The sequence below is a fragment of the Apis laboriosa genome, unplaced genomic scaffold, assembly GCF_014066325.1.
Source record: "Apis laboriosa isolate Shangri-la unplaced genomic scaffold, ASM1406632v1 scaffold1_cov151, whole genome shotgun sequence".
NCBI lineage: Eukaryota > Metazoa > Arthropoda > Insecta > Hymenoptera > Apidae > Apis > Apis laboriosa.
Window position 1 is genome coordinate 3,195,296 of NW_025222279.1, and position 23,430 is coordinate 3,218,725.

The window sequence follows — 23,430 nt, forward strand, 5'->3', positions numbered from 1 at the left end:
CCCACAATCTAACCAAAGCTTTCAAAAATAAACTCATGAACTCACAATCAAGAAACTCCACTCCGAATCAACACGATTTTCGAAACCAATTCATTCCCTACGTTCAATTACATTCATCGTAAGAAAGCAATCATCATCGAGAGGCGTGAGTCCAAAAGTTCGAAATTAGGGTGAGCGAAATCGCGAGCTACTATGGGAGGAAATACGAGCTGGATGGATGTGGCGCAATAACGGTCCTAGTTGCATCGTTCATCTTGCTTGTTGACTAGCGGTGTTGCAACGCCGGCGAATGTGCAACTGCGATAATGGCCGCCACTAAATTAATCGGCGCGCGTGCACGCTCGCGACGGATCGGCTCCGCTCGCCCGTTGTCACGCCGCCGCCGCGGCGACTAATTAGCCCTCGTAGGCGGATTAACGATCGGCCAAGCCACGTGGAACGCCACGCTCGCGGATCGCGGGAGTCGAGACGCGATCCGCTTCGCGATTTCCCTCCCCCCGAAAGCGTAGCTAATCGCTTTTGTGCCATGTTTAACGCCACGGGATTTACGGAAGAATGAAAGGGAACGGTGGCTCGAATTTCGTTTCACGCGTGAGAACGAGTGAATTTATTTGGAAAATGACGGAGATAAGTGTTCAAGATGAGTATTTATGTGAGTATTTACGTATTAATTCTTGTATCTTGATCGATGTGGAGCGAACGTTGCATACGAAAATTTGATACGAAGGTATTAGAATACGTATTTAATGACGTGAGATGGAAACTGAGACTATAGTTATGTGTATTCGGAGGTTAAGGGAATGTTTCTTGTTCTCGCCGCTAGAGGGACACGTCGAGCGTGATTCTCGCAAGTGGTTGTTACGAGTGTAGAAAGAGGTAGTTTACGTGTTGTAGTATATAAATTTTTCGAATTTTTAGGTAGAGAGAAAGAGAAAGGGAGAGAGAGAGAAAGAATGGATAGAAAAGGAAGATAGTTTGCGGATTTTATCGTAGTAATGTTGAAAGTCAGAATGATCAGAAAGATGGAAATTTAGAATTCGCAATTTTTCTGTGAATCAGGAGAATATGAGCACAGATATTTTAAAACGGTACGGTTTTTCATGTTTTGCTACGTGTGAAATTAATATTGAAAGAATGCAATATTTGTAAAAGCTTCGTGCTCCATATGGCCACACGCGGATTACGACAGAAAAAACACATTTTACAAGAGCTTTCTTTGTTATTTCCATTTACCAGATCAATCCTGCGAAATCCTCTATTCAATATTTGTGAAACGCATTGCTTATCTCTATAATTTCAAAAGCAAAGTTTTTGTAATTGAAAAACAAATCGAAACAACAAAATCTCTCTCTTATATATAAATCAACAAGGTAAAAGAAAAATAAATCAAATTTTCCAAAAAAATTAATTACTCAAAATTCATCTTCTTTAAAGATAATATTCTCGATTATTCTTGATCTTACCTGAAAACGTTCAAGGTAGAAGCACGAGCATAATTCTCCTCCCTCCTTTTTTATCGTATCAGTGTTATGCTCGCGCATGCGACAAGTGAATTAACGCGAACGACGTTTCGTGCCATGCCATTAACGCTGCGTTCCTATACAGCTTATACGACCTCCTCTGACGTCGTTAATAAAATGAATACTCTATCGATGAAAACGTATCGACGACGGTCGTTCCTCCTATCGTCACGAGTTTCGCCTTTCCGACGACGCGTGCCCCGCTCTAAAAAATAATTTCCCCTCACCGCCCCCCATCGCACCCCCATAATTACATCGAATCACACCGAAACACAAATTGTCGAAAACACCGATTGAAAAAAGGAATTAGAGCAATACTTTGAGCGCAGAGAACGCATCCTCGAATTGAAATCCCACCTCAATTTATCCTAACGCGACATCGAGAGGCCGAAATCATAGGAGGCCGGGCACAGAAAACGCAGGCTGGAAAGATCCCTTGAAACGTGGGCAAAGTAGGGTGACAAAGGGCGGGGACGAGCAGAGGCCGAAACGACGGAGGCTGAAAATTTAATTATCCAATTCGCGTGCAATCCGTGGCTGCAATAATTCTCTATCCAGCGCTGTCTCGCCGTTCTGCTCGCCTCCCTTCGTTTCATCGGCCGTAACCACCCCCCTCGATCCTCGATTTTCCGTGTTGTCGGGGGGTTGCCGGTGCTCCTTGCCGCGCGCCGCCATGCCCAGCCCAGCCGCGCGCAAATTGGATTGGACGAGGACGCGTTTCGCTTCTGGACCGATTCGTTCGTCCGCTCGTCCCTCCAGTCTGCCCAACCTCCACCGGATCAAGGCTGATTTGTCCACGGCTCCCCCCTCCCCAGTCCCCCCAGAGGTCGATCTACCCGGTTAGCTATGCTAATGGTAATTATCTTCATTAGCGAGCCGTTAATTAACCGGCGCAAAACCTCAATCAGTCGACGGGTATGTCGTTGCCATGGATCGACCTCGCGATACCGATCTCCGAGGTGGAACGCGCGCCCTCTCCCTCTTTCGCCGCCCTTTTGATCTTCCCGTTATATTGGATCATCGTGACATCGGGGATCGGGGTGGGGAGGATTTTGGAATATAAATTTAAAACTGGCAAATAAGCCGTTAATTTGAAAATGGTAATACGTTGGAGAGAGGGGAGGAGGAAGTGACGTGAATGCTCGTGTCACGCGGGCTTTCTATTCTATGACGATGGATGACGACGCGAATATGGTCGTGAATACCTTTTTTATTTTTCAAAAGGTGTAATAAATGATGAAAGTTGAGTTGGATCCTCTCTTTTTTTTTTTTTTTTTTGCAAGAGCAATTTTAAATTTTGTTGGATTTTTGTCGTTGTTTTATAATTATTTTATGAAAAATAATTCGTCTGTAATACTTTCTTCGATTTTATAGCGTCGTTAAAACGATTCGTGAAGATGATTCTTTGACGATTTGCGAAAGAGTCTTGATTTATAAGGATCTTTTTAACAATTAAAGTATGATAAAGAAGTAAAGTTATTAGTGGGCTGATGGATAAAAAACAGATGGTATTTTTGACAAATGTTACTTGTTGATCGTCGTTGACATATTTTTCAAATCGATGCTCTTACTGTAAATGTCGCATTGCAATTTTGAATTTTTCAAAATTATTCAGAATATGGAATTCGGTCTATATATATATTTAAAACATTTTTTTTCTCGTAGAATCCTATTTATATTTAGTTTTCAAAGAACTTTCTTCTTCTGTTCTTCCCTATAAAATTTTATTTTCTCATTCTTTTTCTCCATACAAACTTTTAAGCGCATCTTTTACGGATTCGATATTTACAAGTTCTTTCGAACAAAGTTAAAGCCACGGATTCACGGATTTAAACGTTTAAATCATATTTGAGAACACATTTCTTGCATTCTATGTCCCTGCTGGAACTGTTCGCCGGTTACAAAGTTAGCGCTTACACGTGCACTTTGAATACATGTACGTACGTATGTAACTCAGAATAACTGAATGCATTTCGCATCCAATTATTACACAGTTTACCGAACCAATCCCAAGGAATATAATGCTCGTTCCTGAATATGTCACAAATTATTCATCGAAATAACATTCGTTTTGATACAACAGTTTGTTGTCATTCGTTTTCTATATTCTCGACCAGCAAATATCTTCCCTTTCAAAAGTGATTTCCTTTTTATGGTTAAAAAAAAAAAAATAATTATTCGAAATATCGAGCAAAAACTATCGAGAAAACAAAAAAAAATCCAAATAGATGTTTGTCGTTCAACATCGTGCACTGTATTTGAAAGATCGATTATTCACAAAGTTAAAAATAATTTCAACAATTAATCGCAAAATGCAATGTTTTGAGAGATTATTCTAATTCGAGTAGATTTTCGCGATTTTCCAGACGGAAAAGGAAAAAAAAAAAAAAGAAGAAAAAGAAGAAAGAAACGAAAGAAGGCTCGCAATCCCTTCCAAACTCATTGGCGTGCGGTAATTTTTTAAATTCATTTCGCCACGGTTAAGAAGCTAAAGGGTTTTCATACTGCTACTCCAGGAGGAAATCTGTAATGAGGAAGGACGTAATGAATATTTTAATTGCGATAATTGAAGCGACTCATTGTGTCCGCCGGCCCCTCTGACCAGGGGCGTAAAAGAAATCTAAAATTAAGAACTCGTTAGAACTCCTCGTTTCCGCCAAAGTATCGCCGGCTATTATTATTATTTTCCTTTTTATTTTTCTTTTTTCGTCCTTTTTTTTCGAGAAAGAAAAAAGGAAAACTGGGGAAAAGCGATAAGTGACAATGGGTGTCGACTTAACTCTTGGGCAAACTTTTAATGAGAAATTTCTCCGCGGCCTCGAGATAACAGTTTGAAACGATCCCGTTAACTAGTATCGAGCATCGGTTGTTATTTCCTTGTTTTTCACCCCGATAATTCACCGAAAAGTATTTTCTCGCGTATTATTTTTGCTTTTTCGTTTCACTCGTTTCCTTTCTTTCTTTCTTTCTTTTTCTTTTTTACGATAATTTAAAAAAAAAATCAAAATTTGAAACGAGAAAAATTGCGACGACGAGTCGGTCAAACGTAGAAAGGAATTAATGCAAGGAAATAAATGAAAGAATAAAACAAGGGGGGAAGATTCATATCGGAAAATTACTTTACAGACCGAGATCGCTTCTTCTACCGGTAAATTATCTCCACTTGAAACCTTAATACAACCCGTGACCGCTACCTAATGCATTTTAGATAAAGAATCTACAGGTGCCTACAATCTCATCGCGTTCAAAGCGAAGGGTAGAATGAAATAAACGTGCGATCGAGTCAAAAAAAAAAAGTAAATTTAAAGTTGAATCGAGATTACAAAATTAATTCGAATTGCGATCGGAGCAATAAAAGAGCAAGAAGGATAAAAACGCTAAAAAAAAGAAATAAATAGAAAAGAAAAATAATCGAAAAAAAGGAGACAAAGAAAAAAAGGATATATATCGAGAGTTAATAACAAACGGAGTTAAAACAGGGATAAAATGAGAAAAGGAGAAGGAGAAGAGAAAGGAAGGAGGAACACGCGAGGAGGAAAGATGAGGTGGAGAAAAATGGGAAGAGGAGCCGGGCCAGTTGTTGCAATTTGTCGCACGCGAAACGGAAAATGATATAGCGGCACGGTACCGGTCGGTTTCCGGTGGCCAGGCTCACGCTCGAGGGAATCAATGATAATCGAATCGGGAAACGGCCGTGTCGGTCCGGTTTAAAATGCAATTTCATACCTAAATTCATCGACTTGTGTGTAGCGGGGACTTTACGTATTCCCGCTAGTAACTGTATGCTAATAGCGCGCGAACGCGGAAGCTGCGAAGCATAAATCGGGTTAAGCCGCGGTTAGGGCCCCGGCCCTCCTCCACTACACGTTGATCCAGTTACGGAACCCGTCGCTCTCTACTTCTATTCCAGGCCGATAAATAGGATGCTAGGGAGCTAGGTTGCGTGCCGCTACCCCGCCCCCTTTAAACCTGTTCATCAAGTTTGCAAACTGACTGCGGAATTAAACCTATCCCTCCCCTCCTCCTTCGCGACTGTTATTCTACCATTTCCCTTCCAATTGAAAATTTTTTCCCTTTCTTTTTTTCTTTCTTTCTTTTTTTTTTTTTTTTGATCGTTACTTTCTGATGGAATTGCAGGATAGAGAAGACGAGAGTATTTATTGCTCTGTGGGAATAAAAGAGATCGAATGTAAAAATACATCGTCGAATGTTAAACGAATGTGGACAGAGATGTTTTAATATTATCGTTCCTCGTCTCACAATTTTGTTGAAAATGGATAAATAAATATTTAACCTTCGGGAAAGGAGGTTCTCAACAACAAGTTCGGTTTATCGATCGAACGAGAAAATTCCTCGAGCCGATCGCCATTATCCGATTCCCCCTCCCCTCCCTCCGATCTTAAATCCAACAACTCCCCGAACAATTACGCCGAACTTTATGCGCGCACCTCCCCTATTTTATTACCATCCGAATTCGATGATCACGCTCTTGAAACTTTTACAATCGCATTCCGGGGCGCAAAGAATCCCAAACTTCGGTACACCTCGAATTTAATACCGAACAAATTGCCAAACTGGAGCGCAACTACGCCCCACACCTAGGATCCTATACACACCCTATATACACGCAGTTGCACGATCGCGACACACGCGCGTCCTATACACGTCTATATATTCGTTCGCGTGCCTCCGCGTTGACTTTCCGCTCTGCAAATACCAGGGGGAGGGACACGGTTTGATCCGGGATGGAGGGATGGAGGGATGGAGGGAAGGGGTCGCGACAGGGGCTTAAGCGTTCCAACCCTCTCCCCGTAATCGATGTAACGAATTTCCATAAAGGCGCACGACACCGCCCTATTACTAGTTTAACTCGACCCGATAAATCTAGGAAAATTCACCGCTCGCAATATCGAGCAGAATTGCCGTACGATTCTCGCCCCCGTCGATGGGGATATTTGTGCCGATTACCGTTCCTACCTGCCCGCCTTATTTTTTTCACTTCATAAATTGTATTGGATCAAATTCTTTTACGAAGAGATAGGGAGGGAAAAGAGAATTTGCTTTATTTCTTAAAAATTGTAATGTTTTATATTTTTAATCTTTTTTGCGTGTATTTTTTTGTGTGTATTCCTATGGTATTTCTTGTAGTTTCAAATTTCGTGAGATGGAAGATCAGATAGAGGCTAAGGATCTTTTCGAATTTTCAACGAATCTAATAACCTATAAATAATAACTTATAAACTTCTATTTTTTAATGTTTCGTGCTTCGAACCATCAAATTTGAAAACAATATTTGAAAATAATCCTTCTTTTGAAAAAATTTCAAAAATGATTCCAAGGGAAGATCAGATAGAAGCCAAGAATCTTCCCGAACTTTTTATGAATCTAATAACTATAAACAATAATCTTCTTCTTCTATTTTCAAACGTTTCAAACGATCAAATTTCAGCAATATTCAAAAACCACTCTTCTTTTGAAAAAATTTCAAAAATGATTCCAAGAGAAGATAGAAGCCAAGAATCTTCTCGAACTTTCCATGAATCTAATAATCCATAAACAATAACTCATAAACTTCTTCTTCTATTTTCAAAAGTTTCGAATGATCAAATTTCAGCAATATTCAAAAACCACTTTTCTTTTGAAAAAATTTCAAAAATGATTCGAAGGGAAGATCAGATAGAAGCCAAGAATCTTCTCGAACTTTCCATGAATTTAATAATCCATAAACAATAACTCATAAACTTCTTCTTCTATTTTCAAACGTTTCGAACGATCAAATTTCAGCAATATTCAAAAACCACTTTTCTTTTGAAAAAATTTCAAAAATGATTCCAAGAGAAGATAGAAGCCAAGAATCTTCTCGAACTTTCCATGAATCTAATAATCCATAAACAATAACTCATAACTTCTTCTTCTATTTTCAAACTTTTCGAACGATCAAATTTCAATGACATTCAAAAACCACTTTTCTTTTGAAAAAATTTCAAAAATGATTCCAAGGAGGGCGATAACCGGGTACAAACACGCCTGTTCTCTCCCTGGACGCGTTCGCAGGGGGATGGAAAAACATATGGCCGCGGTGGTCGTTGATCGATCCTCTTGACATCCATTCGAGAATACCTGCGGAAGTAGGTCGACTACTGAAATCCCCGGGAAACGGTCGCTCGAATATGAAACTCTTCCGCGTAACGTTAATTCGATCGGTAAAAAGGTCGCCGGTTCCATCCTCTCCCCCTTCTCCTCCTCCTCCCTCCCTCTTGGACGCGTCAAAAGCGAAAAGGTCAGAACTTGGCGCGGAGGGGATGGGCGCGAATCGCCGCCGCGAGGGAGGGAGGGGTAAAATTTGCAACAATTTCGCGGAAAATCTGGGAAGGTCAGCGGAAAATCGAGCCGATCCGCTCGACTCGTGTCGTCGAATTAATAATTCAGGGGGAAGATTGCTCGGTAGCGAACGAGCGACGAGTTGCGAACGGGGAGGGCGTGGAATACGTGTCTCGGAAGTTAAGAGAGCTCTCGTTCACCGTTCGAAGAATGCTGGAACGGAGAGGCCGAGTCTCTTCGCGGCGGATCCTTCGTGATGGAACAACGACGAAAGTTTCTTGGCAGGGAAGTTTCTTCACCGTTGTGGACGGAAGGTGAACGAGGAGACTTTAAGACTTAGACTCGAGTCACTGTCTTTTTTTCTTAGGTCCTATCTTGTTTTCTTGGGTTTTTTCCTTCGTTTGGGAGAAGTGGGCAAAGACTCTTTTTTTCCGGATGATGTATTCAAGGAGGAGGACGGGAAGCCATCTTCGAGAGGAGATCTTTCTCCAGATTTTTATAGCTCGGAGGGACGATATTGTGGAGTTATAAAAGATACAAGATGTGTAACAAGATGAAAATTCAATTTTAAATTAAACTTTCCCCGATTTTATGGTTCAGATATCGTTGTGGAAAGGGAGAGAATTAAAAAAAGCTTGAAAAATCACAAATTACAACTTTTCAACTTCTACTCCTCCGTTTCGATAATTCGTACCTCATTGGATTGGATTCTTTTTTCAAAGAGGCTTCGACACGCGACGGATGAAAATTTCATCGAACGCTGGATGATATACATTTTGCCTGGAGAACACGAATCGGTTTTTGTTTAATGATTTTCGCGATCATGGGACGGGAGATAAAAATTATCCGCGGCGGCAATTACGGGCCCGCGGCAAGAAAGTGGAAATGAAAAAGGGAATATCGTATAAATCTTGGCCCACGGGGAGGAATAATAATCCCCTTGGGTCTGTTTTACATTCTTTTTAATTTATTACGCGGCATAGAGAACCTTACCCTCCATGGCACACGGTTCCTTTGTCTCTCACACCTCCTCACCCCTTCACGCCTCCTCGCGGATTTCATTCCATTTAAAAGCATCTTCTCTACGTTACGTTCCGCGATTTTTCCACCCGAAAATAGTTTTTCCACGCGGTGTTGTTGCGCGTGAGCTGAAGAAAAAAAAAAAAATTCGAGAGACGGCCGCGCCAATGTATTAATTAACGCGCCACCGATTTTCGTTTGATGAGACGTTCGATGATTAGGGAAACATCGGGTATAATTATTATTCCGGGGATAATTATCGAATCCCGTGAAATTGTTAATTCCTCCCGCAGACGATGATTCTGTATTATACGTTTGAAACGCGAAAAATTAGAGGGAGGGAGGAAATTAATCGATGTACGAAAATAAATTGATACGATAAATTTTCAATTTTGTCACATTACTTGGAAATTTCGAATCGTAATCGTATTTCAATAAAAAGTGATCTAATTATTACGTTAGTATCTAATTATAATTACGAGTGTTCTCAATTTTTGTTAAAAATACACGCACAGAGAGATAGAGAGAGAGAGAGAACTCTGTTCCGATTCTAAAAATAAAAATTATCAAAGTTTCAAAGGCAAGAGTTTATTTATTTTAAAGAAGAAGAAGAAGAAGAAGAAGAAGAAGAAGAAGAAGCATTTTGAAGCCAATTTTATTCGAGTATATATTCAAATAATTTTCCCTCTCTCAAAATACACATAGAGAAAACGTTTCGACGATATTCTTTCCCCTGTATTTTTTGCTGTTCCCGAAAAAAAAAAAAAAAGAAGAAAATTTCTTCCGAGATCAAAGAAATAACGCGTCGACAGCTTTAAATATTTAGTCTCGAGGTCGGAGGATGACTACGCTCGCCACATTTTTCATTATACTCAACCCCGACGACACTTTCCGACGACGATCTTCCAACTATGCACGCTGTTTGACTAATAACACCGGCCTCGTTCTTGTTGTACTTGCAAATATTGTTCACCGTTAGCTAAACGCTGGTCGGCCGAGAACGGTGACAAACATTTTCACGCATGCGAAATCAGTTTGATTTCCCGTCACGTGTATTTTCCATATTCGATCGGCCTTGTTTCGCGTGCTACGCAAATTCTCGACACGGTTGCACCGTTGTTTGCCGTGCAACTATGTACACTGTCGAGAGACTTGATCGCCGTGCAGCGAGAAGAAAATACATATTGGCATTCTTCGACGAACCATTGCATTTACGGAATTAAAAGATAATTTAAAAGGAAAATTCCATCTTTCAAAATCTGTACATCTAAAATTATAAAATTAAAATAAAAAGAGGAAGAAAAATTCGATGGAAATTTCACAAACAATAATTTCCAATTAAATTCAAAATCCAACCAAAATTCGATACGAGTGAACTCGTACACGTTATATAAAATCTTTTGGCAGAACAATTTGACGAACAATAATTCTCAGCCACGAGCCACGGATTCGTAATCCCGGTACAATTTCCGGAAACATAAATGGAAGACGATACCTGGTCGACCAGCATCGCGGGTCGGGGTGACGAAAGGTCTTCCAGGGAGGAGGATGAAATCCTTTGGAAAGCGAGTACAAAATGGAGGCGTTATACATTGCATCAGACGGAATATGCAATTTCCTCCGCCAACCTTCTGTTCTCGTATATTTCTATAGCTGGCCTCTCTTTTGATGCCGACGTTCTTCGAATATTGCGACGAGTCCGAGACGAGCAACCCCGCTGGGTCTTCTTATCGTCTCGTTTTACGGCCCCCCTTCCTCATATCGGGATTGCACGTGTTCAGGAGTCATCCTGTCCTTCGTCTGCCCGCCCACAAATTTCATCGTTATTCGACGTTTCGTCGTGCGCATCAACGAAATTCGCTGTGAAACTCGAGGCCTTCATTACTCGTGCTCGTAAACGCACGAGGGCGCCCTCTGGAAATGAAAATAACCGAAAGAGAAATAAGTTAGTGGAAATAAGTTCTCGAATTTCGCCGACCAATCCTCGTTACCGGTGCTCGTTAATTTTTCTCTCCTTTCTCTCGCTTTTCTCTTTTTCCACATTCAAGGATTGCGATTGCGTTCGAGGATCGTCTTCGAGGGAGCAGCGGCCATTACATCGTCGTATTGTATATTTCTCTTGGCAAATGTTTCACGGTCGTTGGAAAGAGGGAATTCGCGTTGCGAAATTTATCCCGGTTTTCTTCCCTCCATCCGCGACGAATACTGTTTTATATATATATATCTGCTTAGGTGGAGAGATTAAGATGCGTGTTTTTAACTTGATTATCGCGTTTACGAAGCGAAATTTCGAAGAAGATAAACCTCTTAATTATTACACCCTTGAAGAAACAAACGTAGAATAAAATTAGTTAGAAAATTTCTAAAAATTGCGAAATTGATTACGATGCGTATTTTTAATTTGATTATCGCGTTTACGAAGCGAAATTTCGAAGAAGATAAATTATTACACCCTTATCTTAATTATTACACCCTTGAAGAAACAAACGTAGGATAAAATTAGTTGGAAAATTTCACTGAAAAATTAGAGTGTATTTCCGTGTTAAAACATTATGAAGATTTTTCTCGTTTATACGTCATTCAAAAAAGAAACGTTCTTTTTTTTTTTTACGAAATGTACGAAAAATTCTCTGAACAACTCTCTACGCGCATTCTCTAATTTTTAAACACGCAGTATTCCCAGTTTCCTTCTAAAAATTATACAATCTACAAGCTACATCTATTCCTAAATTAACAAATATATGCACTGTTCCTCGAAACGCCAATCAATAAATTTCCCCTTTAAAATTCTCCTCGATCAAACTCGATCTCGCGTAACAGTTTCGAGGAAAATTTGCACGGGAACGAGGGATCGCGCTTCGGTGTTTTTATTCAATTTCGAGTAGGCGGGATTACAGGGTGTAACAGGGCGACGTCATTTTTTTATTCTCTCTCCCTCTCTCTCTCTCTCTCTCTCTCTCTCTCCAATGTTATATCATAACGTGTTATCTCTGCGAGCGATCCATCTTCATAAGTCGTCCCGTGGTGCTCGTGTACCGACCAGGATCACGAAGAAACGCGATTTAACCTGAAACCCCGGCTAGGTTTCCGGGGCTCGAGGAAAAGTGGGTCGCCCTCCCTCGTCCATCCTGGAAATTTCCCTCTTACGCGCTCTTCTTTTCCACCTTATCCCTTCTCTTCCCTTTCCCATGGAAATTTACCCGTCGATGATATCGAGTCGTTCAAAAAGTTGTCCGCGTTGAACGCGAAGTTAAGGATATCGAGCAACGGAGGGGAGAAGAGAAGTTTTCTGATTTATCGGGAAATTTTGGTAAACGGAGGCGACGTTTTATTTATTAAAACGAAGTATTAGAGAATTATCCTCTATAGGATAATTTATACGGATTTTGTCGCGTGATCGGCTCTTATCCGAAGGAGATAACGCTCTTCCCTCGGAAGTTGGCCAACTTAATTTATGATTTATACACCGTTTTTCTTTTTTCTTTCTTTCTTTCTTTTTTTTTTTTTTTCCTTTAACGGATGCGAGGAGAAGTTCGATGAAGAATGGAGGTTTTCGCGATAAGAAAGTTGTATCGGAATTACGCGAGAAAGTTGAAAGTTTGATAACAAATGCGTTCTTAAGCCACTTTGTTCGGGTCGATTAGGAAATTATTCTCGGTTCAACGATCTTATTTCAATTAAGTGTGAAGAGTGAAGTCAATTTTACGCGACTTTTTTTTTTCTTTTTATTCCAATTATTTCATTACCAAGCAATTTTCTTTTTACTTCTCAGACAAATTTTTCAGAGAGTTTTTCAGAGAACGGAAAGAACACGATCGAACGATTCCATCGGCAGAAATGCAATAAGTCCATCGTCCACCGCATCGAGGGATATTACGTTTCCAGAGGGAGGGTCCAGAAAGAAACATCGGTCGTGGAATCTATATATACGAAGTGGAGACACGGGACACGTCATTTAAGCGACATTCTTAGACCACTTTAGGAGATATTGCTCTCTTTTTCCCCCCGCTCCTGCGTAATTCGTCACCGCTCTGTCCCCTCCCGCCCCATCACAGGCAAAATTCTCCATACGGATAGAAAGGACGATTTAGCTCGACGAGGGCGATATTTTTCTGCCATTTACCAAAGTGGACCTTTTTTCTCTACCCTTCAATGATCCCTTCCTCCCTTACAAAACTCGACCTCGCTACCTTTTTCCTACCCGTACTCGTATCGCTTCGCTCTCTTTCACCGACGTAATACGATACAAAAGTCTGGGGAGAAGAAAAAGAAAAAAGTAGGAATGGTCTTGGATTGGAGAGGAAGGAAAATAGACGGGGAAAAAATAAAATTGGAAAAAAGAGTCTCTTGTATTGTCGATTGCCATCTAAGTTTTAATTTTAACGCTCGCAGATTTCTTAATATTCCTTTAGAAATCCTCCACGTATTTTTCTTCCCCTCCCTCTTTCTTTTACAATCTCAAAACACATCTCGCGACTTTTCCTTTGAAAGATTTCCCGACATCCATTCGAGAAACATGCCGATGAAAACGAAACCGTAAACGATGATGGCTAGAAAAGATCATCGAAAAGATTCCCCTCTTTCTTTTTTCTCTCTTTCATACGAAAGACAGAGAAGCTCCGCCTTTCGAGCGGATCGAGCGCTCTCGTACCTCGGCCAAACAGAAACTAGGCCAAGACCTTCCTCAACGCGGAACGAAGGGGAGAGCGCCACCGCTCGAAAAGCGAGGAACCGACGAAATTCGTCTGTTCGGCTCACTCTCGTTTTCCTCCTCTTCCTCGCATTCCCTCCTTTTGTGGCGGCCCGCAATGATGAACAATGCGGCGACGCCGAAGGATTCCCAGAAAGCGGTTGTCCGCTTTGTCGGAGGGAAAATATGAATACCATCATCCTTTCGCTCTTTCGTTCGAACCTCACCCTCCTCCCGCGCCAACCTTTTCGGTTCACCTGCCCCCTCCCTCCCTCCCTGTCTCGCCTCTTTTCCAGCTTTAGCAAGCGAGCGCGACCTGTCGGAGTTGGGAACGATAAATGTTTGCCTCAAGTTTCCGGCAAGCAGCGCCGCCATGATAAATGCATCGCATTCCACCGCTCGCCCCTCAGCCTCGATGAAAAACAACCTGTTTCGCTTGAGAGCGCGAATCCTCTGTTACGCGCCTCGAAACTTTCATCCACCGTGAAATTCGAGTTAATAGATACATTCTGCGGATATCTCTTACCCGACTCGATCGAACAGGGGAATCTTATTCATTGTTGGACGTGGGAACGATTGCTTCTCTCGATCGACGACGAATGGGATCGATGGAAAATTGATAAATCGTGGTACGATGGTTTATTGGATCGATAGACACAGTTGACGCTCTGAAAGATTAAAAAAGAGGAAGGGGAGGGGGAGGGGATTTTTCTTTTTTTGAGAAACTCTCAAAGCTGTCTGTTTTAAGCTGCTTACGAAACGCTTCTTTCAACAGAGGTCGTAAAGAAGTTAATTTGCAGCGGGGCTCGAGGCTCTTCATGTACCTGTATATTTTTAAACCGTATACGGGTTTCGTTGCAAATCATCATGCCTTTAATCACCATAAAATTTCCTTTCTCAACCGTGTCGTCTTAAATTTCAAAATTCCTATGTAAAAGTAATAAAAACGTACCGAAATTACCATCCTCCGTTACCTTCCATCATCATCGGATCTTCAATTTTCCATCAATGTCTTTTTTCCCCCCTTTTCTCTATCTCGTCATCTTTATCCGTTTAAAATTTCATGAAACGACATTCAAAAATCCTCCCATAATTCGATCCCCAATTTTCCTTCTCTATTCTCCTCGCATATTGAACTTCGAAATTTCGAAATTAAGACCAAAAAAAAAAAAGAAAAAAAGATGTACAAAATTTTCATCTTCCATTTCTCCTCTGCCTCGTCATCTCCATTTTCGAAATTCGAACGATACGATGAAAAAAATTCCACTCCTCGACACAATCGTCGTCCCCACAATTTTCGAAATTATTTCTCTCTCTTCTCTTTTTTTTCCTTTTTTTTTTTTCGCAAATCGGTGGCCGTGTCGGCGATAATTTCAAAAAAAATCATCGCCGCTTTCATCCCCCTCCGGAAGTACGAGTGTCGTTCGCGCGCGACGCGTCGCTCGAAGCGCACATTCCCTCCCCCCAATGTTCCTTTTGAAACTTGACAAGCGCGAAGGGTGCATAATTTAAATTTTAGCCGCGAACACCCGGCTAAAAGTTAAATTTTTCCAGCTGGGGAGTTGCAGTTTCAACTCTTTTCCTCCCTCTCTCCCTTTCTCTCTCTCTCTCTCTCTCTCTCTCTCTGTCTGCAACAGTTAAAAAGAGCGAAGCCCATGCAAATTCCCCGCCAACGAGAATGTAAGGGGGAGTGGCCGTCCTTTAATTTTCTGCGTTTTAACGCTCGTCGCAATCCTGCCAATTAAAGCAAATATTTGCGGATCGAGTCTTGCAAGGAGTACAGCATCCTCGGCCAGGATCCTCCATTGAGACAGGGCGAGCGGCTAATCCCGGATTACCCTATCTCTGGTAGACCGATCTCTTCCGATTATCAATTAATTAAACCTCCCTTTCCCTTCTGTCTGTCGAACAGCCGCTTAATTAATTGCCGATTCAGCCTTGTGGCGTCCGCAATTAAACTCGGAATCGGCGCGGGGGCGAGGAAGAAGGATGGCTCGCGCGACTGTATCCCTTCTTCGACGACATTCATCGTCGAACATTATCGACGAGTTTGAAATTTTTGAAACATTTGGAGAACGTTAAAAGATTTGATATGAGTGAGTTGAAATTAGATGATCCAAGCCAAATTTAATATAAATTGATTTGATTAAAATTGGGAACGTTGGAGAAGGGATGGTTCCTGACGAATTTCCGTTCTTCAATGGAATATCATGGAAGATTCCGCGGTTTTTGAATCAAATTGGATCGACGAATTTGAAATTTTGCTGTTTGAAAATTACGAAGATTAATACAAATAAGTTAGGGTAATCCAATTCAATTCTAATCCTGTTGTTAAATTAAATTCGTTCCTCGATGAATATAGATAATTCTTCTTCTTCGAATCAAGTTGGGTTGACAAATTTGGAATTTTGATATCGGAAAGTTGTTAAAAGTTAGGCGAAATCGCCTTAAAGCTAAAAATTAAGCGACCTCAGTCGAATTTGACGCGAACTATTTCGATCGCTACGATTCCACGTAGTGTGAAAAATTTCCAGATGGCGTTGATATCTCTCAGCATCATTAACAGCTCACAAAATTATGCTTTACAAACTGGTTATCTCGAAAACTATGGATTTCGCAAGGACAAGCTATTTAAATGCGGAAAAAGTTTCCCTAAAAATTGCTCCACAGCTGTCGGGAATCGAGTCTTGAATATTCCTTTAAGAGACTGTCTCTCGACAGCTGCAAGCTAGATCAAACGTCTTGCTTGACTTATATCTCGTGCAGCCGTGCGGTTCGTAAACCAGTCACACGTAAATGGGAAAGAAAATTCCACCTATGGATCACGTACAAAAATGGTGTTGCTCGAGACGCGACATATCTCTACGAGGTTATAAATATTAAGCAAAATTCCTCTCTGTCTCTCGTACTTTATGGACAAAGAAGCTTTTTTCGATCGTTAAAGATGTGAAAATAAAAATATTCGAAAAATATAGAAAGATGCGTTCCTTTCGAAAATTAAGAACGCAAAGAGAGAACGTAAAAGGAAGATTTCAGAAATCGAGTGATGTTTGATCGTTATCACGGAATCTTTACTTTCCTCTCCACCGTGTGGATACTGTTTAACTTTTTTTTTTTAACTCCTGCCTAATTAATCGCAGACTTATCAGAGATAACGCTTTGACGTTAAGGGAGGGGACCTTCTTGGGAAAGGAAGACGAATACTTTTAATTACAAAGGGATTTCTTTGGGAAACAATAGGCTCTCCCTCGAGATAAGATTAATTATTTTTAAGACTGTCATCGATATTCGAAAGCCTTACGGATTAAATCGCCATTTACGACTGTTTACTGATTTAATTTCCACGTTATATTCATATCACTGTGTATTCTAGAAATCTTATAAATTCATACAAGAGCGTAAATTATCGCGTTAAAAGAGAAGCAAAAGAAAAGGAGGAAACAACGAAAAATCGAAAAAAAATAAATTTTCACGAGACACACACATATATATATATATATGTATATATTCTTCGAGAAAAATTTATTCGATGATTTCGTATCGCTATCGTAACTATTCATAAGGGAAAAACAAAGGAAGATAGAAATTACATTTCGAAAAAAATCGCGTGGACGTGAAAAACTTCGACCCAGTGCAGCAATAATTAATCCTTGCAACGTTTATAACGAGAAACTGCGCTTGCAATTTCTGGCTCGTAAACAAGGTCAGAGCGAAATAGACGAAACGATGCTTTTTTTCGACAACGCGAAAACAGAGATGGCAGCAAGAGCGCTCTTTTTAACGAGGCCGATCCGCCATAAATCGGAATGGCGATTAATGAAGTGGAGGGGAGGGAGGGAGGAAGGGTGGATTTATCGTGAAACTTTGAAAGAAAGCTTAGTAGACGCACGTGGATAACAAGGACGATCCAACGATAGGTTGATGAGTATCGAAGGTACGTCAGTGGGGATCGTGTTCGAGAGAGAGAGAGAGAAAGAGAGATGGAAAATGGTCCAGGAGGGGAGGTTGGTTACTGGAGCGGTCGTAGGGTGGTTATAACGCGGGTGTAACCTTGGCAACTCTGCATTCCCCTTTCTCGTAGCCGACATCATCCTCTCGACGCCCTTTCCCTCTCTTTTTCACCCTTCTCCTGTCTTTTGCGCTCCCTCCACACCCCTCCCCTTTTTCACCCTCGTCTGTTCTTTTCTTTTCTTTCCTTTTCTTCTTCCATCCACGACTCCCCTATTTTTCCTTCCCTCCCTTCCATTTTTTCCTTCTTTCCTCCCCTCTCATCTTCCTCCTTCGTAGATCTCGCTTTTTTCTCGCTTCCCCTTCACCTCTATCCCATCTTCTCCGGTAGAAATTTCAACTCAATCCCTCCCCCACGTCACAACACGGACACATCGACAAAGGACACGCACATTTATGCGCTTCCCTCCCACACAAGTACGTAAATGGAGCAAAAGTGGAGCGTGTTCTTGTTCGAATGCATGCTCGTTTCGTGCTACTACCCCTTCGTGCGCCCCTTCCACGTAGCTAGTGGCTCTCCATCCCCTACGACGATTCATCTCTCTGGTCGTTCGTAGATAACTCTATCTTCCTCCTGTCTATCGTTCGTCCTTCTTCCTCCCTCCCTCCTCCTCCTCCTCCTCCTCGTTTCCTCTTTTTTTTCTAACTCGTCGCCTCGAGCAATCGTGGCGTATCGAATTGTCAAAATGAATTTCCAGCACCTGTTTGGAGGGGGAGCGAGAGGGAGGGGACGAGGAAAGGGGAGGAATCCACCATTCGCCGAGAAACACGGCTGCGCTCTTAATCTCGTAGAAATGTAAATCGCCCTTAAGCGACGTCAACTTTTCACCATGGCCGCCTATCAACCGCCATCTCCCTCTCGATCGGACGGAGAAAGAACTTTGTTTCCGGCGGATATCGCGACCTGCCGTATGTTATCGTTACTCCCATGTTCCTCCAATGTTTATTGCGAGTCGAGTGCTGGAAAAACCTTTCTCCATTGCCGTCCATGTTTTGAGGGGATAACTATACGGGATTAGAGCCCGTTTCGGGCTGTTTTTATTGGAGGATTTTCAACGATTCTCTCGTTTATTTTATTCTTTTTCCATGGTAACTGGCTGTCCCCTATGATAAAATTTATTATTTATTATTGGTAGGATTGTATAGAATCGTATAATCGATAGATCTTTTATTTGTACACAAAATCAAATTCCTTAAAATGAATAACGTTTATACAATATTAAGTTATGCTAAAAATGATCGGATTTACCCTGTACACGTGAAAAACAATGAGAATAGAGCTTGCCTACAATATGTCAAAGCAATGAATCTATTTCCATCAATTCACTAATAATTTCTACGATTAATTATATAATATAATAGCGACGAAAAATGACAACAAAATATCCCTCTCTGTCCAAATAACTCTTACGATTCCCCCTTCTTGAATTAATCCTATCTCTTCCTAAATAAAAAAAAAAAAAGAGAGAGAGAGAGAAATCTTTTCAACAACACGTGAAACACGTGTATATTCCTTATTCATATCTCTTTCATAAATCGTGTCAATCGTTAACCATCCTCTCCCCTCGCCCTAACGCAACTTTAATCCCGCCTATAGTTCAAACTAACGGTCGCCTGCCACTGCATTCTGCTCACCAGCCATGATTACCTTTCATCGGGAGTCAACAGTTACACGGCCACTAATTCCGCTCGCTGGTGGAACTAGTTGTCGCTCATTACCGGCATCAAAGCCATCATCGTGATACGCACGTCCCCGACAGCCAGGGATCGTGAGTTTCGCCTCGCCGTTCCACTGAACTTCGTCCACACCGCGTTTACCGCTATTCTCGCATCGTAAAAGAAAAGAAAAAAAGAAAAAAAAAAGATGAAAGAAAACGAAAAAAAGAAAAAGAAAGAGAGAGAGAGAGAGAGAGAGAGCGGGCAGGACGTTCTATCGATCGCGAACGATTATTATAGAGAGACGGACACTTTCCATATTCGAACGGCGTCATGGTAACGCGCGCCCCGTGCGAAATTACGATGTCCTATTGTTCATAGATACCATTATTACCATTGCAAGGTATCATTATCGACAGACTGATCGGCATTCATATTCATGGCGGCCAGATAACGGAACTGGATCTAAACGAGGGAGCGAAAGAGGGATGGCCGATCATCACGATCCGCAACGAAAATCGCTCGTTTTAGCGATCCGCGTCGATCACGTCCCTGTCGGTTGATTAGGGGATGCGATTTACCCTAGGGGGGAAGAGGGGATGATCGCAAAATGAGAAATAGTGGTCGAGAATGAAAAATTGGATCACGATTTCGAACGATTTCATCGTCGAAGAAATCGAATGGATCCGTAGAGATTCTGTAATTGATTTCGAAAAGATTGGAATCATCGTTGTGGATGATTACGATTCGCGGGATAATGTTGGAAGTGAAAAATATTTTTGGGAAGAGTCAAACGGGCGAGATGACAGAATCGTTGAAAAATTTCAACAATTCGTACGCACCGTAACCTAAACTCGAACAGTTTCGACAGTTCAAACACGCGACGAATTTAAGCCATCCAAAAATTTCCATCCTCCGTCATTCTTCACTCGCGAATCCCGATTATTCGCACGCGTTCCAAAATCTCGATCACCTACCCTCGAATTCCTCGAATATTCTCCTTCAAATAAAGCGAGATACAGATTATTATGAACACGTTAGAATCAGTTTAATAATGGATTATTATCGAAATGATCGAATTCTTAATATAAGAATTCTTGTGATACACTTACAATTTCACTGAAAACAAATAACACACAAATCGAAATTGTTAACAACGAAATATAATTCATCATAATACGCGATACTCTTTAAAACAAACGTAATTTCAACAGAACCAATTACATTATACATTACATTAATACACAAATATGATCGTGATTGATAACCAATTACGTTTTCTACCTCAACGAAACGCATTATTATCCTCCAACAGATCTATCCAATAGATACACAATTATGAAATAAAAAGAAAAATAAAATCATAATAAACTTAAATATCCAAGTAGGGATAAATTTAACCATTTCCCCTTGATATTTTACACACACACATTTGTTTAAATCAACTGTTTCATATGCACAACAAACCTGGAAACGGGACCGAACCCTAATTACCCTAAACACACATTTGTCCCCGGGCAGATGTACAACGGTGGAACAACACCTCTGATTGCTTAACGACGTCGACGAAAACATCCGGCGCCTCGGATCTGCATAAAGAGGGGGAGGGGCAGAGATGACGAGAGCGTGTGCGTGCGTGCGTGCGGCGGCGCGCAATAATGTCGTGGGTTTCGCGTGCGGGGGTTTATTGCACCGTGGTACGGCCGTATAGCTCGCCAGGAGAGATGAGACTTAATATCGTCCGTTGTAATGCAGGGCCGCAATATCTCGTCCTCGTCCCCCGTTGTCTCGTTTCCGCGGCGGCAATCCGCGCTGACATCGGCGGGAATCGCGTGCACGCCGCGAGATATTTGTGCCTCCCTCCTCCCTCCTCTCGCACGCCACGAATTCGTGACGATCGATCGATACGAGGGGGGAACGAGGGGCAACATCCGCAACACATCCTTGTTAAAACGAAACGCGCGGTGAAATTGGAAGCTGTCGAGTTTCGTTTTCGAGTTGATGGAGAGACTATTTTTGCCCGTTTTCGGCTCTATGATTCGATGTGCGGTTGGGTTTCGGCGGCGCGGGGAGGAGGATGGACATCGGATGGATCTTGACAATTTTTTTCTCTCTCTCTCTCTCTTTTTTTTTTTTTAGATCGTAGTTGTAGCATTAATCGGGCAGAATGGAAATCGGGGATGAATGTTCGCGCGAAGCGATGCGGATAGCGGGGCGAGAGAATTTTGAGTTTTGATCGGGGAAGGGATTAGGCGAATTCGTGTTAAATATCTCTATCGTGACGAGTTATACGGTTGCATTGTCATGAGTCTAATTAATATCGAAGCTATGTATACGACAACGTAATACACGACGATTCTCGGGGTTAAAGGGGTAAAAGGGGATAAAGGGGTTAACCTAAATCCAATCCGAAATCTTCGATCAAAAACGGCAGCCACTTCAATAATCCTCCCCTACGAATTTCTCATTTCCATTCCACTTCATCGAACTACCGCGTACAAACTTCTATCTAAATTACGAGCTCGAGAGAGAAAAAGAGGGAGAGGGAGAGAAAAATTGCTTGTAAAATCGAACAACCGATACAACTTCTCTTCTCGTGAATCGATCGTGAAAATCGTTCGGCCAATCGGCGTAAAGGATCCATCATCGTTGGCCAGCCGGGACCGGTTCTCGTTCGATGTATCGAGAGCAGGGGAAGTCGACACTTCCGAGTGGAACGGGTCGTGATATTCCCTCTTACTCCCCCCCTCTTCACGATTCCCGGGGCTTTGTGTGTTTTGACGGGGGTGTTAACTGACCCCGTGGAGGCGGCGTGGAGGAGGGTTGTGCTCAAGAGCAGAAGAGGGTGGCATTAGGTCGAGGTCACCAGGACGCCGAAGCGATCGATGCAGCCCGCCAGGCACCACCACCCACGCTCTCCAACCCTCCCCGCTTTCTCCCTCCGTCCAGATATCTCTCTCTCTCTCTCTCTCTCTATCTCCTCTCGAGACCGTTATCTCCGATCCTCCCCTCCCTCCAACCCTGCTCATTATGTCTCTATTTACGTCTGGATGCATTTAAAGCAAAGACGGCGTGGAAAAACTCGCAAGCTCGTTCAACACGTGGATGCTCCACATTCGAGGTTCGGGATCAGCTGTTTTCCCCGGGGCTTCTGGATATTACGTTACGCTTCCACGGTCGAGATGAATACGAGCCTCGACGTATGGGCGTTCGTACGTGGGAGAGTGATTAAGATCGAGGGTGGGGGAAAATCGCTATTCGAGTTTCGAGATTTACATCGAGATCGGGGTATTCACGAGAGGGATGGATTTTGAATCGAGCACGTTCCTTTTTTTTTTTTTTTTTTTTATAAAAAAAAGAAACGCGTACGTGATAGTGGTCGTCGCTCTTGATTTCTTAAGAGGTATGAATATTTCGAGAAGTATCGAGAAGTATCGTACATTTCGAACCTGTACATGGATAGATGCTTTTCAAACAGTTTCTAGTTCTGTCGAACTGATCGAATACTTTTCGAATCTGTAAAACGAAATGAATGCGTAAATAGAAGGAAAGAAATTAAATAAAATTCTCGCATCCCCTTTTCGATTAGACCGGCAAATAAGAAGAGAACCCTCTTCTTAAAAAAAACCTTATTTATCCGCTTATCCGAAAGCGTCGATCGAGCATATTTCGTAAGAGGATATTCGTAAGAGACAGAATGAGAAAGAGAGAGAGAGAAAGAGAAAGAGAGAGAGAGAGTTAAATAACATAAAATCAGCGGGAAGAGGAAAGCGAGTCGAAGCCACTCACCGGCGCTCGTAATTTCAACGAGCTCGTAAACTCTGAATTCACGAGGGATAGAGAATCGCGCTCGCTTCTCTCGATAATGTCCCCCCTCCTCCGTGGAAATGGATCCGTCACGGCCGATTACCGTGATCCTAAAGCCGCGTCTCCATTCGAATTCTTGGGCGAGAATAATTTTCATTCGAGGAGAAGAGGGGGGAGAACAGACGAGGGTCGCGGACAGACGCAGACGCCACGCTCCGCGCTCGCTCGCTCGCCTGTCGCGCGTTGTTTGGTTTCCAAGGGTCTCTTCTCTCCCAACACTCGCGACGATCCCCCTTTCCTTCCGTTCTTTGTTCTCTTCGTTAAATGCCCCGGCCGTTTTGAGCGTCGAACCGATCGTTTGTCCGCCGAACACTTTCAACGATCTTAACCCCACCAGAGACCCCAACG